Source organism: Falco biarmicus, chromosome 10 (genome assembly GCF_023638135.1).
Source record: "Falco biarmicus isolate bFalBia1 chromosome 10, bFalBia1.pri, whole genome shotgun sequence".
In the NCBI taxonomy this organism is placed as follows: domain Eukaryota; kingdom Metazoa; phylum Chordata; class Aves; order Falconiformes; family Falconidae; genus Falco; species Falco biarmicus.
Window position 1 is genome coordinate 9,247,225 of NC_079297.1, and position 12,035 is coordinate 9,259,259.

Sequence of the window (12,035 nt, forward strand, 5' to 3'; positions counted from 1 at the left end):
GGGAAAAGTAATTTTTGTCCTTTTCTTCTTTGTTCAAGAAAAATTCAAGGGCTGGATTTGCCCTTCTGGAATTTCTGGCTAAAAGGGCAGCACAGTTAGAATTTTTGTGCAGTAGCGTCAGGTGAATGTTCACATAACCCAAATTCCCAGTATCTGTGTGGCAGATACGTAGATGTTGTACCATTTTCTTGGAAATGTTGGATTTATTGAGCATGCGATGCATGGTTGATTCACACACATGCAGTGTGTTTGGTGCATCCCAGATCTACCAGGTTTATTCTACATGCCATTACACAGCGCATGTCTATGTCTTTCTGTCCAGGATGTCCCAGACAGAAAAGTGTCAGCCCCAGATTAGCTCTTCATGGCCAAGGAAGGGCTGAGTGGATTAGGGAGCCACTGGCTGTGAGGAATTTATCAGCTCATGGCTTCGGAGACAGTACCTATCATCCCCAATGCAAAATCCCAAGGGGAAATATGGGAAATTTCCATTAATGAGTCAGCTTCATTTCCCCCCATTCATTGTGTAGGTTTATTTTAGGATGGAATCAATCCAAACCCCCTTTCATCCCACAGTATTCAGGAAGTACCAGCCAGGCTCTGTCTTCTAGAGAAAGGCTGCACAGTGTCACTGAGAGCACGGTTTGGGCCACTGCAGTCAGATGCAGGCAGCCTTAATCCAAGATTTTTTACAAAAGGAAACAAAGGCATCCTAATCAGATTGCGTATTAGAGATTCACGTCTGGGACTCCCTCATTGTCTACAAGCCAAAATTGATTAGAAAAAGTCCATGATTTAAAGAAAAATCCCTGAAACTGCTCCTTTAGTTTGCAGGAACCACTCATTTATAACAGAAGAGGACAAAATAATGTGTAATATTTCCAAAGTCTGCTCTAAGGGTGGTGTCTTGAACGGAAGTATTTGTTAATACAAGAGTAAAGCCAGTTTGCACATGAAATGAATCCTAATGAAATGAATAAACTCAACTATTATTAATATAATATCATGCAAAGCAATAAAAAATAGTAAGTACTGCAAAAGCAGGAAATCACTAGGGAAAATATCTGTTGCCCCAAGACTTAAGTTGGAATGAATGCCTAGGATCTTAAATGCTAATTTGAAACTGCTTCATTGCAGATTTATTTTGAATATCATATCCTGTCAATAGACAAAGGGTAAGCAACACTAAAGCACTGTGTTAAAAAGCAGTTGTAATCAAGGTCAGATGTCTCCATAAGCTGAGAAGTAGTTGCATGTACTGTATTTCTCTGGTTCACTTGTAGAATTTTCTTCTCCTGTATCTTTTAATTTGCTAAATGATTTGAGAGAAATCAAACCACCTACATTTAATTAGCTTTATAAATCAAAGGTGACAATTCTTTAGTAACCTGTATTATTTCCCAGCACGGCAAGCTAGAAAAATGCTGACAAATTTATTTATTGACCTGTTGTGTTTTGCAAGGACAGCCAATGTTATATTGATCCAGCTATCCAAAATACTGTAGCAGGGGCAATAACATGCAAGTGCCAGTGTCTCCACATAATCGCTATTCTGTACTCTCCCTACCTCAGTGATATCCCCCACTCTTACGAAAATGCAAATGCACCCATCCCCCAGAGCGACCCTCCTCTTGCTTTCAGGAAGGATCCTTATTGTTAGAAATTAAACTGAGAAGAGAGCAGAGACCTTCAAATTTACTTGGCAAATAGTTTGCCTCTTTCATCGGAACTGATCATTAGTAACTACTGTTGCAACTTTAATTATATTTTCAATAACAGCTCCCCCACCCCCAGCACTTTCAGTAAACCTCCCTTTGTAACACCCAGGAATCCGATCCTACAATCCTTCATGGGAAAACCTCCGTTGAAGTCAATGAGGATGACTTCTGATTTCCTTAGGTCTCGCTTCTGTAACATATATACTTGCAGCGTAGGCTTTTCTTCCTAATGCTTAAAAGTATGAATGTGTGGCAGGCTTTAGGAGATCAGAATTTCCATTTTTAGTTCATGATAAAATGAGAAAAATAAATGAAGACTTCAGTATTTGACCTATTGGGATACCTCACTTGACAATCACTCATGAGTTAGGGTGACAAGGTCACGTTCCTTATTCTTTATTCATTTAACCGTTTTATAATTATAAGTAGCAGTGGAAAGCAAGCAATCTTCCCAGTTAATAATACTCCCAGACCCCAGGGTACAGATCTGGAAAATGGAGGAAACAATAGGGAAAAGTTAAAAATTGTTTTCCATAATTTATTACCATCAGGTAAAGAAAAAAAGTGTCTTTGGAAATGCACGTTCATTTACATTTCGAGCAAAACCCATCCTGAACATCCCAGTCAGCTAAAAAGACACTGAAAATAGATCTGGAATATTATTACCCAGTTGATGTTCTCTTTTTCCCATGTGCATTTTTATGCAAATATTGTTAGTTTCACCACCTCCGATGATCCTTAATTCCCACTGAAACCTCTGAAAGCTGAAGGTCTTCATCATCACGCAATTATTTTATATATTAAAACATGACTGAGGACAGGAGGTTAGGCTGTCTTAATTGCGTGTGCGGCTGGCGTTCCCCATGCATATTTTTTGTGTTGCAATGACAAAGGCCACAAGTCAAGAAATCACTTTCGCACATGCTCAAATCCTGCCCTCCTCGAGACCACATTTAAGTGCGTGACCAACTTTAAGTACTACCTTGTGCGTGTTGTTAACCACATGCTTAAGTGTGGGCTCAAACAAGGATGCATTCCTGAATCCAAATCAATCTATCAAAATAGCTGCAGGTGAAAATTCTTCATACGTGCTTTCTGTGTACGTAATGAAATATGCGTGGTCATACAAGTACAGGCCTGTATTGTATTGCCACTTATTTAAGAAAAAAAAGAAAGTATTTAGTTTTACGTGCTATGCAGTTTAAAAGCTACCTCTGGAAAAGGCTTTTTTCCTGAGTGTTAAATTGGTTAGATATTTCATGCTTAGAAAGAAGGCCAGTAATTAAAAAAAAAACAGCGTTTCAAAAATACATATAGTTTTTGTATTTCAGACTCTGATATTTTTTCTGTAACATTTCCTTATGAAGCCTGCTTCAGACAAATATGTAAATTTTAAAAAAAGTAAAGTGTTTGTATAACCTTGTAGTTTGAAAATAATCAAAGTGATATGAGATACATGCTGAGTACCCAGATGGATAATATTTTGTTTTTCTTTGTGAACGTCTTTTGTCTTAAAGCTGGTGTGAAAATCTAGAAGAGGGCCCCACATGATTGATCACCACAAGCATCAGAAGGAAATGATTCACCACAACACTGTAACTGAAACTGCTTCAACACCTGATTGCAAACTTCACACTAGGGGACTAATTAACTGCTGTACCTGCTCAGAGATTGCTGTAACGAACAGGACCCCTCATCTAGTATAATTCCAGCTGTGAATACCCACTGCTCTGAGTCATTATTATCAGTAGAAAGGTACACTGCATTCAGAAGTGAATGGAGAACTTTTTTCTTTTTTTTAACAATAAAAAGACAGTAAATTATAATTCCATCAAAACATTGTTTCAAGAAAAATTAAGTGCAACAGGACTTCAATAGATACTTAAAGATAAGTATACAGATTTTTTTTGTCTCATGATAGGACTGTTTTCAGCTTCATGGTTTTCCTGCTTTTTCCATGAACTGCATTTCAGGTACAATATTAACATTTGTGAAAGCTTTTCAGAATTGGCAATATTAGGAACATAAGGGTCATATTGTCTGAATTTAGATATAAAACAGTACATGAAATATCATCCAGCTACCCATGCATTGTGCTCATAACTAAGCCAATGTCTCAGCAGATTTATCATCAGAAATACAAGCCTGCAGTCTGCAAACAGAGATAAAGTATTCCTAGCGAAGCACTTATACGTAGTGACTAGAAATAATGGAAGAATAGCTGGCTGTGGGTTTTTTTTCAGGGGAAAAAAAAAAAGACAAATACTATTAAATTATTTCTTTAGCCTGACAATAGTTACATGGCAGCAAATTAATCTACTAAAATACAGGTTTTATAACCAGAGTCCAGCATTATGCTGTACTTTTTCACTACATGGACAACGTCAGATGTTTTGACAAAATCTTTCTTCCCTTCCCCCTTTTCTCCCGTCTCCTCTGCTCAATTTAAATCAAAAAATATTTTTGAATACTGTGTCAAGCAATTAAATAAAAAGAAGTCCTACAGTTTGGCAACAGCGTAGAACAATTTGGCAATAGCAGAGAGCAATTTATCCTTTGTTCCGTTTTTCTAAATGATTCCAGTAGTTTGTCTTGATGAGAGGAAGGAATTGGTGAGCTCTTCAGGAAAGAAACACAAGAACCTGTGAGTGCAGCGTCACAGTGCCATCACTTTGATGCTTCTAAAACTAACTGTGCACAACTCTCCATTAAAGTCACCTGTGTCACCATGAGCAAAGTTCATTAAGCAGCTGTAATAACAGGTACACTTCTTGTTCATCAGGTGTTACTTTTCCTTTAAAACCCTGCTAATTGTGTGCATACAAAGCTCCAGTCCCTTCCATTAGTATGTTTCTGAGGGAGGGTTTAGGTAAAGCATTTTTTTAACCTGCCCTATGAAGTTAAAATGTCTATAAACCCCATAGTCCCAATGTCTGTGCAGTATTTGAAAAAAATTTTTTTAAAAAATTAAAAAATTGCTATTTGTTCCCTGTGTGGCCGGGCCAGGCAGAACTGCGGGGTCTTCCCTTCCGTTTTTCCATACGCCTTTCTTATCTCCCTGCTCAGAGCACGGCTGGAGAAGGAGTGCGGGAACACATCAATACACAGCTGCGCGATTTAAACATACGATGGCCAGTCATCTCGCAGCCGGCTAAGATAAATTACATATTGCATTGCAAATTTGCCCTAAACTGCCGACTTCTGAAGATGTTTCCCAATAGGCATGCATATGCATATTTTTAATGTAAATGAGTTTGAGGACTAAACCAAGGTTTGCTGTGTATTTTGCCTTCTGAATCCGCAGCAACCCTGAGCTCAGTAGCAAACTGCTAATTTCATAGTTAGCAAATTCATTTTATGTGTGTAGACAGTTGGTAATTTCATCTATACGTGCTTCCAATATTAATCAGAAATATACTTCTGTTCACAGTGTTTTGCCAAGAAGACAAAGTATACATTTGAGGTGGGACTGCTCCAAATTTTACTGGCAATCAAGCTCAAGATTTTGGGTCACACTTTCCAGTCATCTGTAATCAGGTATTAGATTACTGCTTGAGTTAACACTAATCCTCAGGGAAGAAAAGTAAGAATCTAGTATTTATTAAAACTTCACAACCCTGAGAAATAAAGGTCTTTCTCTTAAAACAGAGCAAGGAGGAAACGTCTCCTAAGATACCCTGACCATTCAAACACAGCCAGAAGCTCAGTTTTGAGCTGAAAACAACAGCTCTGGAGAGAGAGACTGAATCACCATATCCCCCCAGCTCACCTCCATGGGATTCACTCATCGCCACTACCACTGAGGGCTCTCAGGTGTAGAGACTCATGCAGCTGGAGCCACTAAATTAATAGGCCAGTCTCATCAATAGGCAACAATTTTCAATCAGAATTAATCTGTGTTGGATTCACATGCAATTGGTTTTCACTAGTAGGCTCTGTGGCTGTTATTGCATAAACATTATGACTCAGATTGAACAAAATAAAATCAAACACACACCAAATGCAATAGCTTAGTGGTTAATAAAATTATGAAGATAGGACGCTTGGAGAAAAGTTTTCTGACAAGGTCATATGATCATTTTGCAGAATGTGTTTTTCCCTTTTTTTTATTTGGCTGAAAAACGCCCACTATTTTGAATAATGTGCAGTTACTAGAAAAAAAATAATTAGTGAGGATATGCAAAGTTACTGATTATTAGTCTTCCTTACAATAAATTCTAACTCGTGGAAAAATATGCACAAGTTCATAGAAACATACAAAAAACTACTCACTGCTGTGATTTGGCCCCTGCGGAGATTGCAGGGGTAAGGGCACAGGTTAAACATGGCATCAGTGTCACGAATGGGTTTCAGTGCCTGTTTCACTGCAAGTTTTTAATGGACTTGCTGTAATTTGAACATCCCCAAATCAGCAGATAAAATCTATGGCTTCTGGCAGAAGAGCAGTATGGAATAGGTTTTTGTGTGTGTGGAGCTGAGAACACCGAATCTCTTACCTGGGAAGCAGAGCGAGTCATGTCAATAACTATCGGAGGAACAGGTCCATAAACCAGAACAGCTGCAAGAAGCACTATGATCCGCCTGGGAAGGGGCTGGGTGACCAGCAAGGCAGAGACCAGCACGCACAGCACGAACCTGGGCAATGCCAAGAGGACCAGGCTGGGGCTGCACGTGGCCTACAAGCAAGCAAGGGGGATACTGATAACATGCTAAAACTTTATACCCAGGTGAGGGGGAAGATTTGGCCTGCAGAACAGAAGCAGGCTGCTGGAGAGAAAGTGGTGTGTGTCTTTTCATCTCGCCACCTTCCTCAAAAAGCTCCGGTGATGCCATCAGGCACCACCCAGCTTCCTGCTGGCAGCACTGGCCATCTCCTGCTCTCCTGGCTCCTTCTGCAGGTTTACAGCAGCAGCTGATATACCTCCTGCAAGCACAATGCCCCATCATCAAACAGAAACACCTCTGGACTCTTTATTCAGTCCATCAGATCATTCTTCTCACCTGTGGTCCATTCCCCGCTGTGCCAGCCACATTTAACGCTTCCCCCGCAGCCGGCTCTCTAGGACACATGATTTTATGTTAACCGACAGGCATCACCACAAAGAGCCTTTTCTCGGTTTACACAGGCATTTTTCATGACAAAGCCACACTTCACACTTTGCAGATATTGGGCTAACTCTTCAACTCCTCCCTTGCTTTTTACACCCAGTCAAACTCTGCCCAAAGATTAAATTAAACGTGAGCTAACTTAATGAGTTTTTAAAAAACTGTACAGTTAATTTTTTATCGAGGGAAGTGTAGCCACTTCGGGAGTCAAATGCAACAGCTCGTAAATAACATGCAAAAATTTAATGCAATAGCAGAGGGAATTTTAGGTGACTGCAATGTAATTTGTCAGTTGTGGACTAATGGAGATTGCATTGTAACACGCTTTTGCTTTTCTGCCTGGGTTTGAATGAGCATCTTTGTTTTCCAAGCATCCTCCTGTCTAAAATTATTGTATGCTGTAACGGAGGGTGATCACAGGAAAATACAAAAGAAAAAATATGAAAATAGAAACCACGAAAGGACACGACTCTGTATGAAAATGCTGTTCCAAATATACACAGGCAAAATAAAGAAAGATTGAACAAAATTTCAAAAAGACGATGGAGCAAACAGATGTAAAATTATTTGTGCTGCTTAGCTGATAGGTATGCCAGGGTCAATAATTTTTATTGGTGATTTATGAATAAGTGAATAAAGAATTATTTTATCAGTCCATTTCTCATATGAATATTTCATTGGTACTAATGTTTAACTGTGATCACGGTGACTTAAATGCTCAACATTTCCCAAATCAGAAGAAAAGCATTTCCGGAAAGAATAGGAGGAATTAGTATTCCTTATTCATTTTTGAGCAAACTATCAGCATCAGATATAATTTAGCCCAAAATGAGAAAATAAATCAGTGGCATAGTTAGAAATAATTCCCCTGCTGGAGAGATGCCTATAATAGGCTATATACATACTGTCCAGTTATGTTTCCACATTCTAATTATGCATGCTTCTTAGTCATAGCATTAATAATACGCATTAATACTCTACACATGTATATGACTTCCACCCAAGAATTTCAGAGCACTTTTATAAGGATTCATTTGTTAAGCATTACAAGTCAACTTCGTATATGCAGAAACTGAAGATGCAAAGGACTGATGAAATTGAGTCATACGTAAATGCAGTGGCTGAGCTAGTAATGTAGCCAGGTCTCCTAATTCTCAGCACAAGTTTTCCTATAAAATTTTAAATATATTATACAACTTCTTTTTAATATTTTCATTGCAGAACTGTTTGTACGTTTCTTTATTTTATAAATAATAATTCAAGGACAACAGAAGTGATGTTTTGCATAGTGTGTCAACTCTAGCAACATCACTAAGCCTTACAGTAATTGGTTTTGGTTTTTTTTAAGATTCAGTTCTGGGAGGCAAAAACATTCTTATGTGTTTCCATGAGAACTGTAAGTACTTTCTCAAAGTTATTCCTTTATTGCTTTTAGTCTTTCTGAATGAAAACAAAAACTTGAAAATATGAACTGAGAATACATAAAGTCTCAAAAATCACAAACAAATAAAATGAAAACTAGTTTTAAAACTTAAGGCTTTGGAAAGTCAATCTTATGACTTTGTTTCTAACGCTGTTGTTGGGCGACAGTCTTGGTAGTATTGTACAAGTAGTGCAGATAGGCGGTAACTTTTTTAAATCTCGCCACTTGTGTTTTGTCAGTTACAGAGTCTGCAGGTGTGTACATTTGAACAGAGAAACTCATCTCCCTGAAGCTCATGTATCAAGATGAGAGTGCGTAATCAAAGATGGAGCCCTTAGAACAGGCAGACACAAAATTGCAAAGGGTTTTGATTTGAGGTATCAAGTGTTATACATATTTTTTTACTGTCTGAATATAATTATCCACTGGAAAACTGATTTAAAAAAAAAAAAGCTTGTGTAGACAAGTTTGCAGAGCATCTGTTCTTTTTATTTTCTAAATAAAACAGAGCAAAACTCTTACTTAGTATCTTGACATAACGCACTTCATCTTTGTATATGCAGAGAGGTCTTTCCTCTTATAAACAAACCTCTTCCTGTCTCCTTCATTTTCTTCCAGTATCATCTATATATCAGCATATTTGTATTACGTACTTTTGAATTTTCTTTTCCTCCTCTGCCATATGCTCCGCTGACTTCAAATTGAAATGAACTTCAATGCTTCTCAATAATAAATTAGTAGCAACTGGGGCTGTTTTAGACTATCCATAATAACAATTTTTATGGACATACATAGGTGAGTGTATACGGGTACGTTTCTGGGTGTATACTGCCATCAGATTTAGTAAAACTGTATTTGATCAAGGCTTAGGAGTCAATTGTAAAATTCCAATTGACTTCACTGGGGTTTGGATTGCATCCACACTATTCAAGGAATGAAAAACCTCACTAGCAAGGCCAAACCTAAGAGCTACTGCCCACCTGCAATGCAGGGGTAAACGCATGCAAGAGGACATGCAATTAAGCAGGAGTTTAGTTAAGCATAACCCAGAGCTGTTATGAAAACAAGTAGAGATAAAAGCGATCATGATAGGTATATTTAAGGAGAAATAAAAAAGCTTGTAGCCATTAGGGCCACCTGGAAAACCGTCCAAGGGAAGCTGTGAGGTGCCTTCATAGGACACCTGCTGCTGAGGGGCTGATTCTGCCTCTCCACCCCATCCCACTCCGGCCTGGCTGGTACCAGCCTGGCCCTGTGCTCCTACCTAGGGCAAAACAGACCTTAGCCTTCATTCTCCAAGCATTTCTATAGCCGTGAGATGAAGCCCGGATTAACAGGGACTTTCAGACCCTGACAAGAGTCTACCACCACCAGGGACTCGCAGACCTTTGCGGGAATTGCAGCCAGAGCTCAGTGCTACCCAGAGCCTTTCCCATGGAGCAGTCTCCAAAAAGGGCAGGCAGGAGCTCGGCGTTGCTTGCGTTGAGTAGGGAAAAGGCAAAGGCCTCACTCACCTTCCCCCAGTCCCCTGTTACTCTGACACAGACTTTCACTCCTCTTATACAGCAGAGCTCCTCTCTTATAGGGAGGTTTCAGTCCACTGTAATTAGATTCCACGGATTTAATCCCCTGGGAATGTAGCAATTACCATATACCTGACAAGTGCTAAATGCTGCATTCCGTAGGGATTATCACCTCCGGCTGAACAGAGAGAAAAGGGGAGGGGAAGAGAAATTTCCACTTCCCCATGGGGTGGGGAGCATGATGAAAACTGCCTGATTTGCCGCAGCTGCTGGCTCTGCGCAGGGCAGGAGAGAGCAGGGCATCCAGGAGGAGGCATTCCTGAGAGGGACCAGACAAAATGTTTCTAATAAAAAGAATATGGTTAATGCTGCACATGTGGGTCACCCTTCTCAGTTCTTGTGTTGCTTGCTCCAGCTGGCATGTGTTTATAGAGGGATTTTTTTTAATACTGTTGCTACACAGAGTAAATAGACTGCAGAATAAGTGAGATTAAGACAATTGGTTTAATAGACTTCAGAAATAAGTGACATTAAATCAGAATCATATGCACAAAATATAGCATTAGCAAAGAAGGGGCATTTATGTAGTGTTTTTGCACCCAGTGATGCACAATTTATTACAGCTTGTTAAAAAGCATGGAGTTGGTGTAAAGCTCCTTCTATTCTCTTGCATTCTCTTATCTCGGTTATTTATGAGATTACAGTGATGTTGTGAGGCCTCCTTCTTTGTTGATAAAATACTTGGGATCATCAGGTAAAAGGCATAATTTAACAGTAATAATGGTAGCATTTATGTATACCAGCATTCACTCTGGCTGATTCTGAAGCGTTTTGGAGGTTTAGCAAATTGGAATTAAGGGACAGATTCTCTACTGGTCTAACCAGCACTCTTCCTAGTGAGATTACACCAGGCCAGACCCAACTGGAGGTAAAGATCATCAAAGTAATTTGATTTTGATATGAACACCCTGTTGTTGCAAAAACTGTTGCTGGGACTCTGACAAGCAGAGTAAGGTAGGATCAGCTTGATATTTCATGGCAATGACAGCGTTTTGTGGCCGGGAGCATGCAGTGTGCTGGCTGGATGCAGCTGGGGAGGCAGCACCCGCTGAGCTACTTCTGCTTCCTGCCACACCTTGGACCAAGTCCGTACGATGGAGACATGGTCTGCCGTGTCACTGTACTGCGCCACTTAGAGCAGTGAACCCCTCCCAGGACAAATACAGCTTGTCTGGGCAGTACCACACTCTTCTCTTGTCCTAGAAGTGAAAAAGTACTGCTGTATTTAAATACAAAATATATATAATGCATATGTGTATACATTATTGTGGAGAAGCGAGAACAAAGAAAGAAAAGGAAAATGAAAAACATTTTAACAGTGTGTGAGAGTCGATCAGGTCAGAGGGTGAGCAAGCACTGGAGTCCTGATACAGCCTGAACAGGAAAACCTTCGCTGCCTGTGAAACCATTCCTGCATAAATCAGTTTATGACACTGATTTAATGTCACTTATTTCTGAAGTCTATTAAACCAATTGTCTTAATCTCACTTGTTCTGCAGTCTGTTTGCTCTGTGTAAGCAACAGTATTAACAAAAAGTTAGTCCCATATTCCTACTAAGGGTTTACCTATTTTATCGCACAAAGTGAAATTCATTAACGTAGTTGTATTAAAACTGTACTAGTATTAAAATTTATGCACACCACTGCAAACGTACAGCTCTATCTGAGGCACAGCAGCGGCTGACCCCAGCACAAACGACCTGATCTGCTGGGTTTGCAGTGGCATCAGTGGGAACTGAGGAGGGCTGCAGTCCGCACCCACCTGCTGCACTGGCAGGAGCCCTGCCATATAGACAGCAATACTGGGAGGACTGTGACATCCTTCTGGAATATTTTTGTGCTATATGGGAGAAAACCCAGCTCTGCATATACAGATGCTTGCATGCCAAGAGCGTATATGGATGCTGAAATCGTATTTTGAAGATTTCAGGATCAGAGAGCCAAGCTTTTTGTTGGTCTTTCCTGAGGGCCAAGGTCACATATATATGTTTACTGCTGCCTAGATCCATAAAGGGTTTGTCATATGACACCATCTGTGTTCTTCATCATGCACCAAACCATTGTATGGCTGAAGTCAATCAAGTACAGGGCGTGGTGCTTCTGCATTTCCTAATTTATTAGCAAGACTTTTAAGATTACTCCTGTCTTTCAGTAGCATGATAAACGTGCTTAAACAAACACAAAGTAAACAATTATTAATTGGCC

General features: G+C 39.7%; 1 long non-coding RNA gene across 1 annotated transcript; it reads left to right on the forward strand.

The window, feature by feature from the left end:
* The first annotated feature begins 3,054 nt into the window (after positions 1-3,054).
* LOC130156590 (uncharacterized) lies at positions 3,055-8,703 on the forward strand. The gene is made up of 3 exons (XR_008824483.1): positions 3,055-4,480; positions 5,149-5,255; positions 5,367-8,703. It is a non-coding gene; the product is annotated as an uncharacterized LOC130156590 (long non-coding RNA).
* The last annotated feature ends 3,332 nt before the right edge of the window (positions 8,704-12,035 follow it).